This window comes from Coregonus clupeaformis, chromosome 7 (assembly GCF_020615455.1).
Source record: "Coregonus clupeaformis isolate EN_2021a chromosome 7, ASM2061545v1, whole genome shotgun sequence".
Lineage (NCBI taxonomy): Eukaryota > Metazoa > Chordata > Actinopteri > Salmoniformes > Salmonidae > Coregonus > Coregonus clupeaformis.
The window spans coordinates 69170221-69189801 of NC_059198.1; the positions used below are offsets into that span (position 1 = coordinate 69170221).

General features: G+C 45.5%; 1 pseudogene; it reads right to left on the reverse strand.

Annotated features, from left to right (window-relative positions):
- LOC121570293 overlaps positions 1-19581 on the reverse strand; it is a 62216-nt pseudogene that overhangs the window by 23630 nt on the left and 19005 nt on the right.

Sequence of the window (19581 nt, forward strand, 5' to 3'; positions counted from 1 at the left end):
AGAAGAGAGAGGAGGAAGAGAAAAGAGAGAAAGTGATATTACAGTGGGCCCAGTCAGTGTGATCTACACCATACTTTCACAGTTAAGAGGAGCATTTGAGAGCTTCTCTTTCTCAGAGCTGGCTCGGCTGGGCTGGGCCATACAGTATCAGTTTGCCCATGTCCAGACCCTGAATACCCATCACAGGGCAGGATCAAAGGGATCAGACATTTAGCTGAATGAGTTTTCAATCACAAACCAACCTTCAACAGTCCAATTCTGTTTCCACCACAGCTCTAAAAACCCACTCGCTGTCTCGTCTGGTAAAGTGAATCTTCATGAGAAATCACTGACCGCCTACGTGATGGTAGGCCAAAGGTTAACTTGTGTAAATTCATGTATAGTGAGTGAAGTCCATAGATATATATTTATATATAGAACCAAAACAACATTATACTGTATGGTGGGTAGTCCAGGGGTACTTCTTTCCAAATCAAACAGAGCCAGTAGACAGATCTCTCTATATTTCATTGCGTCTGAGTTGAAGTTTACTTAAGCATAAGCCGTATTTCATGCTGCGTACATGACTGTAGTCAAGGCTGTAGTCAGGGTCTGGGAACCCAAAGAATTACGCCACAGTGCGCCCGTTGTCTGGTATAAATAACATGTAACGTGTTTCCCATGTGTGCTTCCACCAACAAGGCCGACATTGAATGCTGTCATAATGACTTAAACACTCCCTAATCACGGTATCTCCGTGACTGGCAACGAGCGAGCACTCATCAGGAGAAGTCCCCTGCGCCATCTGTCTTCCGTTTGCACATAAATCAGTCTGGGGGATCATAACATAAGATTCCAGTCTACGGGGCCTCCTAAATCAAGCCCAACAACAAACTAAACTTCATATCAAGTGCCAGAAAAGTGCTGTCCTCACAAGAGCAGGTATGAAACACGTTAGCATGAAGGAGACAACTGACAGTTTGGATGAGGGATGGAAACGGGGAGACCACAAAGACTCAAGGCATTTGCAGTACGTATGTTCTTTCTTGTAAGTTACATAAAAGTACTAGGAGGGATTGTAATGTGATACTTTCTATGATGTCATTAACCATACAGTGCAATAGCTTAGAATAAAAATAAGCTAATTAAAAAAAAAAGTTTTTTAAAAGTTAGTTTTGAATAGCAACCGTTCCAATAAAGAAAACATTAAAAAATCATGTGAAAAGAACATGAAAAAACAAAAATTTGGGAAAACAAATTGATTTTTTATATGTGAAATGTACACGAGCCAGACACATGTGAGGTTTCACAGGTGAACAAATCACAGACGTGTAAGTCAGACACGTGGTTTTCGGACACGTATGAAGTTTCACATATATTACATTTTCACATGACTCATGTGCACATGTGGTTTCCCAACATTTCACAGGTGATATTATACATTTCACATGTGTGCTTTTGTAACTGCCGGGATTAGAACCTGGCCAACATCTTGACCATTCAACCAAGAGGACCAAAAAACATGTGACCAACCATCACCGACTCATGTCCGCTACACTTTCACATGTGCATTTTCACACTTTAATGTCAACTAGGGCTGTCAAACAGTTTTTCACATGTGAAACTGCATATCCGATTTTCGAAACTGCAATTCACGTGAGGTGAAAACACGCTTTATTTCTCACGTGAAAAGGTGGTGTTAACATGTGAACTCTAAATCTAATAATCTAAAACATGTGAAAACAGCTATTTCACAATGTGAAAACTCGATTTTAAAGTTAAACTGCAAATTTGACGTATTTATTTTTTTGTAAGGGAACAACTACGGCCAGGAGTTTTTCCTGGCCATGTGACCCTGCACCAGGAATACAAAGCCAAGATAACTGACATGGATTTTGCACCTGAATTTGAATGCAACAGACAAACAGACATCACCCTGTAGTCCAGTAAGTCAGTGAGACAATGGTCCTTCATCTGAGAACCAGCTCTGACCATATGTGGTCTGGAGCAGGAAACAATCAAATGTGAGCTATGTTAATTGCTCAGCGAACTACTGTACAAACAGGTCCACAAAATAAGTCACTGCCACAAGACATACAAAAAGCACTTGTGGAAATAACGACTTTCTGTCCACAACTAAATGTAAATGCAAAATGACAAGGCCTAAATATACATTCCATGAGAAAACATGGCCTTGAATGAATGTGTTCTGATATAATATTCTGCCTGGGCTGTGTGTGTTGAATGTCTTCCAGAAGCTAGGCTAGCTAGCCTAATTGCTGAAATGGCCTTATTTCTTCACAACAACGTTCTGCACTTTTTATTGCACCACTGTAGTTCTGCTTATCTTAACCATATAACTTTTTCCTGACAATGGTGTTAATGGCTTGCCTAACAAAACGTACTCGGACGTAAGTTATTTATTTGTGTCCAGTGTTAATTGAGTAAGGGTCTTGTAGTCTGTAACAGCCTTGTAAAAGCAATGAAATTCAGATGGGACTGTATACTGTACTGTATGCAGCGTTTGGTAGCATTGAAACCAAATGAGCACATACTGTAGTCTAGAAGCAGGACTGGACTGTATGTGTTCAGTGTTTATATTTTTACAGCCCTGAGGGCTTGGATGGCTGAAGGTATGCTACCCTGACCAGCCCAGCAACATGAATGACCACAGAAGTACAGTAAAACTGTGGGACGCGCCACCACAACCATATTTATTACAGCAGGGTCAATAAACAAGGCTTTTAAAACTGTCACTCAGCTGAAGAAGAACATGAAACCTACCTCGTAAAGATGAATGATTAAGATCATAGCCTGACATTATCATTAGGACACATGCCAAGTTGTGTCATAACACTGTCTGTCAACAACATTATTAGGACCAATTATGATGCTGAATGGCCGCTAATAACAGAGGTTATGACACATTTTGAAGAGCTTGCAAAGACATGTCTGGTCGTAAGTGAGACTTCAAACAAAGCGCTTACCACCACAGTTGATCATCTGAACTGGGTGGGTGATTTATGCCACATAATTAAATATATGATACATCTCTATGACATATGCCATGTTCTCTTGCTCTGTGGCGCAGGCCCCCACAGCCTTGGTGACGTTGACCAGCAGAGCCTGGTTGGTTCCGGTCAGCAGGTTGACCAGGGGCTGGATGCCTCCACACTTCCTGATGGTGGCCCTGTTGGCAGGTTTCTGGGCCCTCACCACGTTCACTAGTACCTCCTCAGGCTGGTCCGTTAGCAGACCCACCACTAAGGCCTTGTACTCCTGGAACCTGAGGGAAGGCATAGCACCAGTGTCAATCAATCACTTTATTCAACCAATCACTTTAATCTTTATATAGTTGCCGTATAGCCTTATACAGTATGTTATATGCTGCTTTGGACATAAGTGTATGGGCTTGAAGAATAGGACAGTGATAGACATTTTAAATATTTTACTCACATAATTCTGAATCATAATCAATATCCTGTAGATGTTATCAATTTTGTTGAGCAAGGTGAAATGCCCTAGATTGGCCAGGTGACAGTCTGATAACATAGAGAATATTGAAATGGGTGTATTTTCTTCAGTACAATTCACTTGTTCCAGTGGAAACAGGGCAGTTTCCTCACGACTGCTCAAAGGCCTCCCCACGCATGTACTTTGAATGACCGAGGTTCGCTGTGCCTTGGACTAGTTCACTCCCTGTTTTACTTTGATTTCACTTTGTTTGCCAGAATTATAGAGTGGGTGGACTACAGTAAACATTTAAGAGGGATATAATGTGGTTGCAGAAAGCCTCAACAAACCTCTGATGTACGGTTAAGTTCTACAACTGTTTTTATTCACAGTTACGGTTGCTGGCAACACAGTCCGTAGGCTATTGTAGAAAGTGTCCAAGGTCATTTGGTTTTGGTCACGATCCATCAAAATATATTCTGTGCAAGTAAAACAGTAATGAACGGAGCGGCTGCCAAAGCTAACTTTTACTGATTTAACGTAGAAAAACAATGTTATTCAAATGGCCACCACTGAAGTGTTATCTGCAGGGCACTCCTACAGTAGAATTACCTTGTAATTGCACACATAACTTTTGATAAATGGACTGCGAGTCATGTCTATTTTTGTTAAACCAATCCCAGCTCGCGTAATTACGATGGCAGAAGAAACATAACACAAAGCTTCCCGAATCAGCTCCTCGTACAAACAGTGGGCTCCACACAAGTGGAAGCATTATTAAAGCCTGTCAAAAGACACAGGAACCACAGAGAGGCTTCTGTGTAGCAGCTTTATGATTGATTGTGTTGCTCCATCTCTTTTTGTAAAGAGTTCTGTTACAGTAACACATTCATTCAAATTCGTGGTGCAAAGAACTTGAATGCTGCCTGCCTGCCCTTTTATACCACAGCCAGTTAGTTTTTAAGAAGGGTCTCTGTATGAAAGAGTCATTTCAAGGACCACGGGAAAGGAAGAGACCCTCCAAGACACTCAATGGGATCATAAAGGGACTGGGAGACTTTCAGATGGATACATTCTACTGCCTAATGTAGAACAGAAACATTTACTCACTTCAAAATGAAGGAGAGTGAACTGCTGCCTGAATAGGCCTTGGGCTCCGGTGAGCAAAGTTCTGTAGATAGAAATGTGAGGCAAGAAAGAAGTATCATTACGATACATAATTATGGTCTGTTCATCATAGACTCTGGAACAGAGGTAAGAGAAGTAGGACTGGATGGATAGTCAGTAATTGTAACTGAACCACACAAACATTATTGTGTTGGCAAATACAGTCTGAGTTTTGGCAAGGACCACTTTCCATTGCAAAGTTATTCCCTCACTCTTTTGTTACAGGGCTTAGTTTTTACACAGCGTTTGTGTGTGTCCATAACACCTAAGTATATATGGTTCAAGGGGCCACATATCAATGCACCTATAAATCAGCTTTTAAATCTGCACGAAACAACGGTCCAAAACTTTCCTAGTGCGAGACGGGAAGATTGAAAGGCCTTTTTTATGAAGGCCTTTCATACATATAGGCTATAGGTCTAGTCTCCCTCCATATTCCAGGCCTTATGAAAATGTTACATCTCTGGACATTTAGACGATGTAAAGCTTTAAAACAAACACACTTAAGTTATGAAGGTAATTATATTTTTAACCATCAATCATCTCTCATTTTGATGCACCATTAATCAGGCAAATAGCTTACAGATGCTGATTCTTCTGGACTTTAGCGGAGGTCTCCCTACTCACATCTCAGGCCTGCATCCAAAATGGCACCCTATTCCCTATATCCATTACTTTTGACTAGAGCACTATGGGCCCTGGTCAAAAGTAGTGCACTACATAGGGAATATGGTGCCATTTGGGATGTAACCTTAGGGCCTGCCTGTACCACACAGTCAGGCCATGTTAAAGATAACTCACAAAAAAGTATGCTGCCTGCTATTGGCCACAAGGGCTTGTTTAAGTTGTTCATGTACTACTTGTGAATACAAAAAAACTATATTCCGAAAAGATTTTTGTCTCGAAACACCACTCGACCCATGATTGATTCTGAAATGAACACATGCCCTGAACAACTCTCCCTGAAACACTCTATTACCGTTCGCAGCCTTTCCTGGTGCAGTAATGGCTTGGTCATTTCATTCCAAACCTGCGTCTGACCTTGACATTTTTGTATGTTATTCAAATAACCCTGAGAGAATAAAAAAAAACTCTGATCCACTTGCAAATGTAAGTGTGTATTAAAACACTCAGTGCTCTACTCTGCATCACGCTGGTTTCCTCTCCTGCCTGCCTGCCTGCCTGGAAAACCCACAGCCACATTTCTACCTTCGTTCACACCCAACCCCCCGAGCCGTCCAAAAAACTAAACAAAACACAAACGCTACACAGGAAAGTAACCATTAAATGGGAACATTGTAGCGGGTGTTACAATCCTTTGGGTCTCTCTCTCTCTCTCTCACTGACTGGATTCCTTACTTATTTATCACATCCCCACTTAATGAGTGTGAGGGCACCCTTCTGAGGGGTTTGATGTTTGCTAATGAAGTGTCACCCAATTGCAGTTTTGTATGCGATTATCAGTATCATTGCTAATCATTGCTATTATTATTATGGCCTTTTTGCATAGCAACAGTGTTATGAGTAATTACGCTGCGGCAAGCGGCCTGTAATGGGAGCAAGTGAACGGAGGTGCCACATTACTCATTGCCAGTGCAGTTAACTTGTTTTATCGCCTTGCCAGGCTGCACTCTGAAGGGCTCCCAATCTCTGCCATTTTTTATGCAGCAGAACTGGACTGAATATGAAGGCTTGTTTAGTAGCCAGAGGACTGACAGGCAGTCTGAAAGGTTCACTTTGTTCCCTGAAAACCCGTACTGTATAAATTCTTTAGTCTTTACAGCTAAATATGTTGTCAGCCAACACTTCTCTTTCTATGCAAACAGAACATGCACTTTTGTTTATGACAACAACCACTGGTCTGGTTGTCCATTATGAACTTGGCACCAGAGACAGTAATCTACACATGCTCTTTCCATGACATAGACTGACTAGGTGAATCCAGGTGAAAGCTATGATCCCTTATTGATGTCACCTGTTAAATACACTTCAATCAGTGTAGATGAAGGGGAGGAGACAGTTTAATGAAGGATTTTTAAGCCTTGAGACATGGATTGTGTATGTGTGCCATTCAGAGGGTGAACGGGCAAGACAACATTTTTAAGTGCCTTTGAACAGGGTATGGTAGTATGTGCCAGGCGCACCAGTTTGAGTGTGTCAAGAACTGCAATGCTATTAGGTTTTTCATGATCAACAGTTTCCCGTGTGTATCAAGAATGGTCCACCACCCAAAATACATCCAGCCAATTTGACACAACTGTGTGACGCATGGGCCAGCATCCCTGTGAGCGCTTTCGACAGCTTGTAGAGTCCATGCCCGACGAATTGAGGCTGTTCTGATGGCAAAAGGGGGTGCAACTCAATATTAGGAAGCTGTTCCTAATGTTTTGTACACTCAGTGTATATCCACCTATTTTAAAGAGAGGGTTATTGGCATACTTCTGTAATGGGATCTTTGTTTAATTTCATGTGGCAACAGGCACTTGCTTCCAGTTGGGAAGACTTAACTTAGACTCTAAATGTAGGATATCATTCTATCAGTTATGAAATATGAGTTGGAGAGAGACCGGTGTGACTACTGGGCCCTCTGCAATTTTAAATCCTACAGGGTTTTTGAGTCAAAGGCTAGACATTTCCACATATCTTAATTCATAATATAAAACCATATTTAATTGTTTTTTAAACACTCATTGTAAAAATATATAAAAAGACACAGCCTTATCAGTTTGTTGGCATCGTTTCTGAAAATAAGCCTTGAATTTATTAAGAGGTTACCGTGGTATAAATGAATGCATATGGCTTGTATTGTATGTCCCCAGAGCAGCCCAGAGTAAGAAAATAAATACAGCTAAATCATTTTTTCATGGGAGTACCTTTTAGCAACCGTCAACAGCTGTCAGGGCACGATTTCTAGGCATTATTTATTTTTAGGGGAAATTACTGACATAAAAATCATCCGACGCAAAATAAAGCCAGCCAGGAAAGATTCCAGAAAGTGTCACTGTTGAAGGGAACTAAATGACAATTAAGTAAACGTGGGCATGCCGTAACATGACAAATGATTTAAGAGTCTGTCAGGGCCGTGTAGAAATGGTGTGGTGTGGAATCAAGTGCAGAAGCAGAAGGAGAGTCCAAAATACTTTACTGGAAAATGCAATGCAATAATCCAAAATAGCCAGAGGCAAAACGCACACAGGCGTGAAACACAAGCGCCCAAAACAGGCGCGCAAAACTCCTCTAAATCGAGAAGTAGGCAATACAGAGGTGGCGAACCAAACCACAGGTACGAAACGACACCAACACGAAACACTCATAACAGGGAAACTAAATAGGGAGCTTAATTAGACATAACACAAGACAGGTGTGGCTAATCAGACAAAACTAGTCAAACAGAAAACATGGAGCGGTGGCAGCTAGTACTCCGGAGACGACGAACGGCGAAACCTGCCCGAACAAGGAGGAGGAGCTGCCTCGGCCGAAACCGTGACAGTACCCCCCCCTTGACGCGCGGCTCCAGCCGTGCGCCGACTCCGGCCTCGGGGACGCCCGGAGGGCGCGGCGCCGAGCGCGTAGGATGACCACGATGGAATTCGGTCATCAGGGACGGATCCAGAATATCCCTCCTCGGCACCCAGCACCGTTCCTCCGGACCGTACCCCTCCCACTCCACGAGATATTGGAGACCCCCATCCGGCGTCTGGAATCCAGGATGGTCCGAACAGTGTGCGCCGGAGCCCCTCGATCTCCAACGGGGGCGGAGGAGTCTCCTCAATCTCGAAGTCCTGGAGTGGACCAGCTACCACCGGCCTGAGGAGAGACACATGGAATGAGGGGTTAATATTCTTGTAATCAATAGGTAGTTCTAACCTGTAACACACCTCATTCAATCTCCTCAGGACTTTAAAAGGCCCCACAAACCGCCGACCCAGCTTCCGGCAGGGCAGGCGGAGGGGCAGGTTCCTGGTTGAGAGCCAGACTCGATCTCCAGGTGCGTACACTGGCCCCTCACTGCGGCGTAGGTCGGCGCTCGTCTTTTGTCGACGTATGGCACGCTGCAGATGGACATGAGCAGCGTTCCACGTCTCCTCCGAGCGCCTTACCCACTCATCCACAGCGGGGGCCTCGATCTGGCTCTCATGCCACGGTGCCAGAACCGGCTGATACCCTAAGACACACTGAAAAGGGGTTAGTCTAGTGGAGGAGTGGCGGAGAGAGTTCTGTGCCGTCTCGGCCCAGGGCACATATCTCGCCCACTCCTCCGGCCGGTCCTGACAGTATGACCTCAGAAACCTACCCACATCCTGGTTGACTCTTTCGACCTGCCCATTGCTCTCCGGGTGGTAACCCGAGGTAAGACTCACCGAGACCCCCAAACGTTCCATAAATGCTCTCCAGACTCTGGAGGTAAACTGGGGGCCTCGATCAGACACTATATCCTCGGGTACCCCGTAATGCCGGAAGACGTGAGTAAATAGAGCCTCAGCGGTCTGTAGGGCAGTAGGAAGACCCGGCATGGGAAGGAGACGACAGGCCTTAGAGAACCGATCCACAACGACCAGGATGGTGGTATTCCCCTGGGAGGAGGGAAGATCGGTAACAAAATCCACCGATAGATGTGACCAGGGTCGCTGTGGAACGGGCAGGGGCTGTAATTTACCCCTGGGCAAATGACTGGGTGCCTTACACTGGGCACATATTGAGCAGGAGGAGACATAAACCCTCACATCCCTGGCTAATGTTGGCCACCAGTACTTCATGCTAAGGCAGTGCACCGTCCGGCCAATACCCGGATGTCCAGAGGAGGGAGACGTGTGAGCCCAATAAATCAACCGATCCCGGACCTCGAGCGGGACGTACGTCCGACCCACCGGACACTGTGGAGGACTAGGGTCGGTACGCAACGCCCGCTCGATCTCCGCATCGACCTCCCACACCACCGGTGCCACCAGACACGACTCCGGTAGTATGGGAATGGGCTCCACGCACCTCTCCTCCGCGTCATACCGGCGGGACAGAGCATCTGCCTTCCCGTTCTGGGACCCAGGGATGTAAGTGATCTTAAACACAAACCGGGCGAGAAACATAGTCCATCGAGCCTGGCGAGGATTTAGTCTCCTAGCTGCCCGAATATATTCCAGGTTACGGTGATCGGTCAGAATAAGGAAAGGGTGCTGAGCCCCCTCAAGCCAATGCCTCCACACCTTTAGGGCCTGGACTACGGCTAACAGCTCCCTGTCCCCTACGTCATAATTCCGCTCCGCCGGACTGAGCTTTTAGAATAAAAAGCACAGGGGCGGAGCTTAGGTGGTGTACCCGAGCGCTGAGATAGAACGGCCCCTATACCAGCCTCGGACGCGTCTACCTCAACTTGAAACGGTAAAGTGGGATCCGGGTGCGCCAACACCGAGCCGAGGTAAACAGGTCCTTCAGCTTACCAAAAGCCCTGTCCGCCTCAGCCGACCACTGCAAGCGCACCGGACCCCCCTTCAGAAGAGACGTGATGGGAGCTGCCACCTGACCAAAACCCCCGGATAAACCTCCGGTAGTAATTCGCAAACCCCAAAAACCGCTGCACCTCTTTAACTGTCGTTGGGGTTTGCCAATTACGCACGGCGGACACTCGGTCCACCTCTATTCTCACCCCTGACGCAGACAACTGGTAACCCAAAAAGGAAACTGACTCCTGAAAGAACAGACATTTCTCAGCCTTGACATACAGGTCATGCTCCAACAGTCTCCTCAATACTCTGCGCACCAGGGCTACATGCTCGGCCCGGGTAGGGCTGTACACCAGAATATCATCAATGTACACCACCACCCCCTGCGCCTGCATGTCCCGGAAAATTTCATCTACAAATGATTGGAAGACTGATGGAGCATTCATTAACCCATATGGCATGACCAGATACTCGTAATGGCCGGATGTAGTACTAAATGCTGTCTTCCACTCATCGCCCTCCCTAATGCGCACCAAATTATATGCGCTCCTGAGGTCCAATTTTGTGAAGAACCGTGCCCCGTGTAATGACTCCGTCATAGTCCCAATCAGCGGGAGTGGATAACTGTATTTAACAGTCACCTGATTGAGACCGCGGTAATCAATACACGGACGCAGACCTCCATCCTTCTTCTTCACAAAAAAGAAGCTCGAGGACGCGGGAGAAGTAGAGGTCCGTATGTATCCCTGTCTCAGAGACTCGGCAATGTACGTCTCCATTGCTTTTTTCTCCTCCTGTGACAAAGGATACACATGGCTCAGCGAGGAGCGCTGCTCCTATCTGGAGGTCTATCGCACAATCCCCCTGTCTATGAGGTGGCAACCTTGCCGCTCGGGTCTTACTAAACACAAGTGCCAAATCCTCATACTCAGGAGGAATGTGCAGTGCTGACATCTGGTTCGGACTCTCCACCGAGGTCGCCCCTACGGAAACACCCAGACAAAACCCCTCACACTGAGCAGACCACCCTTGAAGAGCCTTCTCTCGCCACGAAATAGTAGGATCATGTGTGGTTAACCAGGAAGCCCCAGTACCACCGGATACGCAGGAGAGTCAATCAGATAGAGTTGAATCGTCTCCTCATGACCCCCCTGCGTCATCATCCTAAGTGGCGCTGTGAGCTCCCCAATCCACCCAGATCCTAACGGACTGACTATCTAAAGCATGTACGGGGAAAGGTTTATCGACTGGAAGGAGGGGAATCCCTAACTTAACACAAAATTTGCGATCTATAAAATTCCCAGCTGCGCCTGAATCGACTAGCGCCTTATGCTGGGAACGAGGTGCAACCTGTGGAAAACAAACAGGCAATGTAAAGTGGACGACAGAAAGCTCTGGGTAAGTAGGGCGCCTACTCACCTGGGTGGACTCCCCACTGTATGGCCTGCCATCTCCCTCCTCAGGGAACCCTCCCCAGCACCTAGCCGCGGTGTGTCCTCCGCGGCCACACTTGGTGCAGGAGACTGCTCCCCTCGGGTTCCTTCCTCTTTTAGTTCTAGCGCCAGCCCCTCCCAGCTCCATCGGACTAGGCTCGGAGGTGCTGGAGGGTGGAATGGGAGGCCCCCATCTGGGACGTCCGCGGGTCGTGAGTAGGTTGTCCAGACGAATAGCCATGTCCACAAGCTGGTCAAAAGTTAACGTAGCGTCCCTACACGCTAACTCCCTGCGGACGTCCTCCCTAAGGCTACACCTAAAATGGTCTATGAGGGCCCTCTCATTCCACCCCGCGTCAGCCGCTAGAGTCCGGAACTCCAGTGCGAATTCTTGAGCGCTCCTCATCCCCTGTCGAAGGTGGAATAGACGTTCCCCCGCCGCTCTTCCCTCTGGTGGATGGTCAAAGACCGTACGAAAGCGGCGGGAGAACTCCGCATAGGTGACTGTGGCGGAGTCTATTCCCCTCCATTCGGCGTTGGCCCACTCCAACGCCTTGCCGGTGAGACAGGAGATGAGGGCGGAAACGCTCTCGTATCCCGAGGGCGCCGGGTGTATAGTGGCTAGGTAGAGCTCCACTTGCAGAAGGAAGCCCTGACACCCGGCAGCGGAGCCGTCGTACGCCCTCGGGAGCGAGAGCCGAATCCCACTGGGTTCCGGTGGATGAGTAGGCAGGTTCTCTGGTGGTGATGGAGCGATCGGTGGGGCTGTGGGAACACCGCTGATCTCCCAGCGCCGAAGAGTGTCCATGACGCCCTCCAACGCGTGCCCGATCCGATTAATGCGATGTTCCTGTCCCTGGAGACGTCCCTCCACGCTGTCGACTTGTGCTCCTGCTGATTCCATCGAAGTGGTGTGTAATTCTGTCAGGGCCGTGTAGAAATGGTGTGGTGTGGAATCAAGTGCAGAAGCAGAAGGAGAGTCCAAAATACTTTACTGGAAAATGCAATGCAATAATCCAAAATAGCCAGAGGCAAAACGCACACAGGCGTGAAACACAAGCGCCCAAAACAGGCGCGCAAAACTCCTCTAAATCGAGAAGTAGGCAATACAGAGGTGGCGAACCAAACCACAGGTACGAAACGACACCAACACGAAACAATTACACACAACACAACACTCATAACAGGGAAACTAAATAGGGAGCGTAATTAGACATAACACAAGACAGGTGTGGCTAATCAGACAAAACTAGTCAAACAGAAAACATGGAGCGGTGGCAGCTAGTACTCCGGAGACGACGAACGGCGAAACCTGCCCGAACAAGGAGGAGGAGCTGCCTCGGCCGAAACCGTGACAGAGTCTGTCAGCTTACATTTCTGACATTATGAAGTAGTAATTATTTTAGGCAGCTTTCTCTCTGTCTGCTTGCCCATGTTCAATAATAATGGGAGGAGAGCTGCTTTAGACTAACACATTATTGGGTGTCTATAAAATCAACACTTTTCTTCATCTTTTGTTAACAGTGGAAAATAGCACATTCCTCCTGCAAACAGTCACGTAAAAGATCAGAGATAATAGAATCCGTGGCAGAACTCTACATTTTGTCCAAATAATCACTTCGACCAGACACAACGTAAAGGACGAGATGTGACTACACTTGGGAGTTAAACATTTGAGACTCCCATATGAACAAATGAGAGGTCTTGTAAAAACACCACATGTGATTGCAGTCCTTCGACCCTCATCCCAACTGCTATCACTATGCTTTCCATTGGAACGTAATGTAGACCCATCTGCCCATACTATCAACTTAGCTCTCTAAAACACGAAAGACTCTTGCTCACTAAACTAGCAATTATATTTTCTAAGTATAACAAGCACCTATGGCTACCCATTCAATAAATGCTAAATGGACATCAGTCAAATATCTATGTACTTCTGCATGGGTGATTTGTCAAAGTCAGGGCTAGTCCCCACTACAGTAAATAATATATAATATATGGGATCACACACAACCTGCAAACACACAGTTTAACTCTGGTTCTGGTTAGGCTCCAGTCTGAGTGGGGCTGTAGTGATAATGAGGGGTAATAATAATGGGAGGGAGGAAAAGGGCGCGTAACGTTACTTAGCCACGTTCTCCATGCTGATGGAGCACTTCCAGATGGCCCCGGTGGTGGCGGCCAGGAGCTGCTTGTTGTCTGCCTGGCTCAGCAGAGTCACCAGGGGCTGCAGGCCCTCGTACTGACGTACCAGGTCACGGGTACGCTTGTCTTCCGCACACTGACATAGACAGGGAAAGACAGGCAAGAGATATAGCTTTGGGGCTATTAGTACACATCTAAAAACTATGATAGACATATTTTTGGAAGTTCTTTGCCCTAATGCTTATGCATTGTTCACATTCCCAGCATCAATGTACATTTTTGCTTGTTAATGGGTTCCTTTTAAATGAGAATAGGTATGGACCTAAGACAGGAATTTAACTGGGGGGGGATGAGGCACAGGATCACCTTGAAGATGGCAATGGCACAGTGCATCTGTAGCTCGTGGTTGTCACAGTTGAGGTTTTTCACCAAGTCCTCGATCATGCCCTCAGTCTGGATGGCAATTCTGTAACTTCTCTGTAAATTAAAGTGTAGGGAAAACACATAGGCAATCAGAGACAGTGTTTTGAGTTCCAATGATGAATCACACAGTGGTCCTCTTCAGGGTGGCACTCCATACCTTAATCTGCTGAACATGCTTCCCACACCATGCATGCGCCCGAAATGGCACCCTATTCCCTATGTATTGTACTTCCTTTGACCAGAGCCTCACAGTGAGCCCCTCACCTCTGAGGCACACTCTTGCAGGGTTCCCACCACAGGTATTAGCATGTTCTCATGGGGAGACTTGATCAGGCGGGCCAGAAGAGGGATTCCCCCGGCCTTGCGGATTGATTGCCTCCTTGTTCCTGGTTCTCTTACTGCAGCTCCAGAGGGCCAGGGCCCCGCAGCGAGCCACCTCCACGTCTTTCTCCTGCTCCTCTGTCAGGGCCGCCGAGTCAGGCACGCAGTCTAGTAAATCCACCTGGGAACACATACACAGAGACAGACATGCACACATACACACACACACATACACACACACACACACACATACCCACACAGACACACACACACATACATAGACACACACACATACACACACACACACAGAACATGCACACACGCAGAGCACAACACACAAATCAAATCACACTCGATGATCCAGTGTGTATCAAATACAATTTATATCAGACATTACAAAAGTAATGTCGGATTTGTTCAGTGAATGTGAAATCCACAGGAGATGCTGTAATGATAGCTGTGGTTTCCATTTGCGCAATGTATTAAACGAGAATAGCAAAGTTGTTGGCCATGATTAGGTGCATAATTAAATTATATTACCGTGGGGTCTGATATAATTTAAAAAAGAGATTCAGAATGTGGAAAAACAGCAGGTCTGCGTGTTGATGTTACGATGTTGAAATCCCAGAGGTACCCTTTATGACCGTCAGTCTGTGTGTCAGGGCTGTGTTAATCCATAGTTCCTGTACGGCCACTGACACAGAGCAGGCAAAGCTATTACACATGTTATGCAGTTCAAAGGTGGTCTCAGTCTGTAGTTTAGCGTGAAATTAATCACTCCTCTGCAATGACTGCAATGAGCACATCCGATTTGGTACTTCACAATAAATATACAAGGCCCACAGGCTTTAATCACATGCCGCTCTGTCAATAAACATAAACTCAGGTCCGAGGATGTCAAAGGACATTCTATCTGTTTCCCCCTGACTGACTTTGATGTTTGTCACATGAGACCAAGGAAAGGGGGAATGGGGGGTGAGGACTATCAGAGAACTTAGTGTATGGAAACTCAAGGTAGCTAGAAGAGCCAGTACTGTGAGGAGGTGTGTGTTGCTGTGCTGTGTTTTGAAACAGAGCCGAGTTGGGTTGGGCTGTGCTGTGTGTTGGTGTGTAGTGGGGGAGTTATTCTGTGTAGTGCTGTGCCGGGTCGGCCTATGTTGTGCAAGTTTGTGCTTTGCTGTGCTACAGTACAGTATGTGATTCCAAATTGGCTCTGTAATGGGTTAGTTAGAGCATGCTACTGGCAACAGCAGCAGAGCTGTGGGTTCAATTCCCGCACCGGTCACACATACACATATATTTATGTGTCACTGTCAATGCCGACAGTTGTGTAAGTGTCTTTGGATAAAAGCGTCTGTCTAAATGACATTATTATTATGTTCCCTTTTGCAAGGCTATGCTTTACTGTGCTACAGTATAGTACAGTATGTATCTTCCAACCATACTCACCAGTCTCTTGATTCCTCCGTGCTGTCTGACTGTCCTCCTGGCCCATCGGAACTTGGCCACGTTGGCGATGGTCTCTGTGGCCAGATATTTCAGATCCTTGTCTGGGGAGTCCAAGATCTTCACCATGATCTGCAGACCCCCTAAGTCAGCAATAGCCCGGCGGATCTGACTGTTACAACGGATCTCCTTCAGAATCTTCAGAGAGCCAATCTAAATCAAACACACAGATGATAAGTCAACAAAGTATATCTCCTTAAATCAAGAAAACATTTTTGGGGCCTATATTAAGAAAAACTGTGAAGCCAATGCCAACAACATGAGGTACACATCTGTCAACTGGAGCACAAATAAAGAGCATTATGTAAACCCCCAAAACGTGCCCCTGTAAAAATAGACAGCAGTTACTAAAGAGTTTCAATATAAAGGCATGCGGTATAAAAAGCACCCACACATCTCATTAGGTCTATTGGAGTCTAATTGATACACTGTGTCCTTAAAGGCAGCGGGCCTGCCTTCCCAGGCCTACAGTCAGTATACTCTTTGTATCTGAAACACTAGGCTGGCACACACAGCACAGCTCTGTTCCCCCCGCGGGCAACCAGGTCCGATTGGCAGGGAGCAGGGACTGAGACTGGGAGGGCTACTCACTTTGAATTTGATTTCTTATGTATCCAGCAAGTTAATGAGTACTTCAAGGCCACCTACATCCCGGATGGCCAGTTGGCACGTCTCCTGGGCTAAATTAAAGTCCCTAATGGAGCACAGAGCAATCACAGTGGCCGTCTGGTTGCCTCCCTGAAATAATAATGAAAACAAGGCACCAATGAATGAATGAATGAAACCGCAGACAGAGAAAAGAGAATTAAAGAGACATTTAGAAAAGGGAAAACACAGCGTCTCCCCTCCTGCTGTACTTTTCTCCCCGTCTTTTTTTTCTCTCTCTCTCCTTGGCTTTAATAAAATAAAATAAAATAAAATTGTATCATGCCTGTTGTGGTTATTTTGTTTACCACAGTTTGGTAAGTGTTTAGCTTTGTGACGGTAAACACTGGTAGAGATAAACTATTGGATACAGAATGGCACTCTGACTACTAAGCTGCCTGCAGCCAGAAAACCATAGACAATGACTTAAGTTAGAGATTAAAGAGAAAAATGAGCATTGAAATGATGAACATAATAATGAGTAAGCACTTCAAAAGACTCTGTTTTGACAGTTGCTATACACACACACAATAACTCAAGGCTTGTTTCTACCCAATTAGCTACTTAGTAACTACTACTAAGCAAACAAGTGGTTTGGGAGTAGAAAATCTGTTCTTTGATTTCACTACAAGTGCCTCAATATATGGGAACAGGATATTGAGCAGATTTAGGTTTATTGCTTCTTAAGTGCAACATACAAAACAATGTCAAATGTAAAACAGGTGACTTGGGGCCATTCTCTGACCTATCTGATGAGCAACAATTGCCATTCTCAGATACTTTTTAGTCTGTATTGTGTTTTTTTTGTTGCAGTGTATTGAGTTTTAATGTCACGTGCACAAGTACAGTGATTTTTTTTCTTGCAAGCCCTAAACCCAACAATGCAATAATCAATCAATAAACACACGAGAAATAAAAATAAGAAATAAGAAGAACACAAGAAAAGAAGAAGTTATATACAGGGTAATTTCCAATATTTCCAATATTTGTAGGGGGGGACAAGGTGTCTAGGCAACAGGGTGTATGATAAACAGAGTAGCAGCAGCGTAAATGATGGTTGAATGTGAGTGTGTGTAGAATGACTAGAGTCAGTATAAATGTGTGCATGTTATGCGTGTGTGTTGCAGTGTCCGTGTGCGTCAATTTGTAGAGTCCTTAGAGTGTACATAGAGACAGTGCAAAAATAAAAATGAAGAGTCAACTCAGTCTGTGTATCCATTTTGTTAGCTATTTAGTAGTCTTATAGCTTGGGGATAGAAGCTGTTAAGGAGCTGTTGGTGTCAGACTTGATGCACCGGTACTGCTTCCCATGCGGCAGCAGAGAGAACAGCCCATGGCTTGGGTGGCTGGAGTCTTTGACGATTTTCCAGGCCTTCCTTTCACACCACCTGGTATAGAGGTCCTGGATGGCAGGGAACATAGCCCCAGTGATGTACTGGGCTGTCCGCTCCACCCTCTGTAGCGCCATGCGATCGAGGGCAGTGCTGTTGCCATACCACGCAGTGATGCAGCCAGTTAAGATGCTCTCAATGGTGCAGCTGTATAACTTTTTGAGGGCCCATGCCAAACCTTTTCAACCTCCTGAGGGGGAAGAGGCGCTGTCACGCCTTCTTCGCGACTGTGGGCACGTGTGTGGACCATTTTAAGTTCTTAGTGATTTGGAAACCGAGGAACTTGAAGTTGCAGTGTATCTTTTGTTAATGTCAAATGGTTCAGACCATGATGGAATAAAACCATCTGATGGCAGATGGAAACAGAAGTTCCACACATTAGGTAGAAAATACAGAAGTAAGCTGGTGTAATACTAGATGTGTTACATGACTTTGAAATGTGACATGGCATCCTGAAGTCAAAATCTCCTGGCAAGTGAACAATCAAAATGTTATTGTTTAATTATTTCTCATTTTTTTCTGCTTTTTTTCTTTCAGTTCTGGTTTTAAATGAACCACAGATAGACCTGGAAAAAAATCTAGTTGCTTTTATTAGTTGCACACTTCATAAACATCTCAGCCTCAGGACCATCCCAAACAGATTACTCTACCCACGCAGAGGAGACTCGAACCTCTTATGTAATGAACGTATCAATGTGAGAGAGAGTTCTTTAAAGTGAAAATATAGAACATGTTTAACTATAAATAACACAGTATGGTCTACGCAGTTCATGTTTTGGGGGTACAGTTATATCAGAATGTACTGTATCAGGGTGTACCGTGATATGAAGCAGTTGTTTGATCAAATCGTTCACCCCCCAAAAAGAGGTAGCCTGACACACTTTTGGGAGTGGGATAACGGGCACATGTGTTCCCCATATTATGACGTTGGCCTAAATGTGAACCATTCATCTAGTAACAGCAGTGGATCTACTGCTTCTTTTTTCTCTCCACCACCACTTCTTCCTCTTCAAAGGATTCAGTGGGGCTAGGATCATACCTTTTAAAAACAAAACGCTATGTTTATAACTGATACCAGAGAGAAAAGATCATATGCTTCCATTTTTGTTAGCTTTGGTCTAGAAGTATTGTAGACATTCTTTAAAACATTGACAACATCTGACAATCTTTTATGATGGACTCTCCTCCAGATAGCATGATAGGGGCAGAAGACTCAAACACTATCTGTCTGAGTGCATCCCAAATCGCACCCTATTCCCTATATAGGACACTACTTTTGGCCAGAGCCCTATTTGGGGATTTGGGAAGCAACCTCTGTCTACATCTAAAGACTACAGCTTATGAAAGACACATGAAAAAAACTGTAAACACAACTAATGACTGGGGTTTACATAACATGATGAGACAACATTTTTCTACAGTATTTATGTGACTTTGGGGCATTTGTGATTCGCCACAGACAACAATACTGCATAGATTTACACTTAGGGGGATACAGAGAAGACTGCAGGGGTTAGGCTGCTATGTGTTTTGTTTTGAGTAGTTAAACCGAGGTGAACACCTCTTTCTTATGACCCGGGGGGAGGGACCCACTGCTCAAGACATTTTGCAATAACAATAGCAATTTCTAAATGTCCTCATAAATTACATCCAGAGGAAAAATATCTTTAAATATCG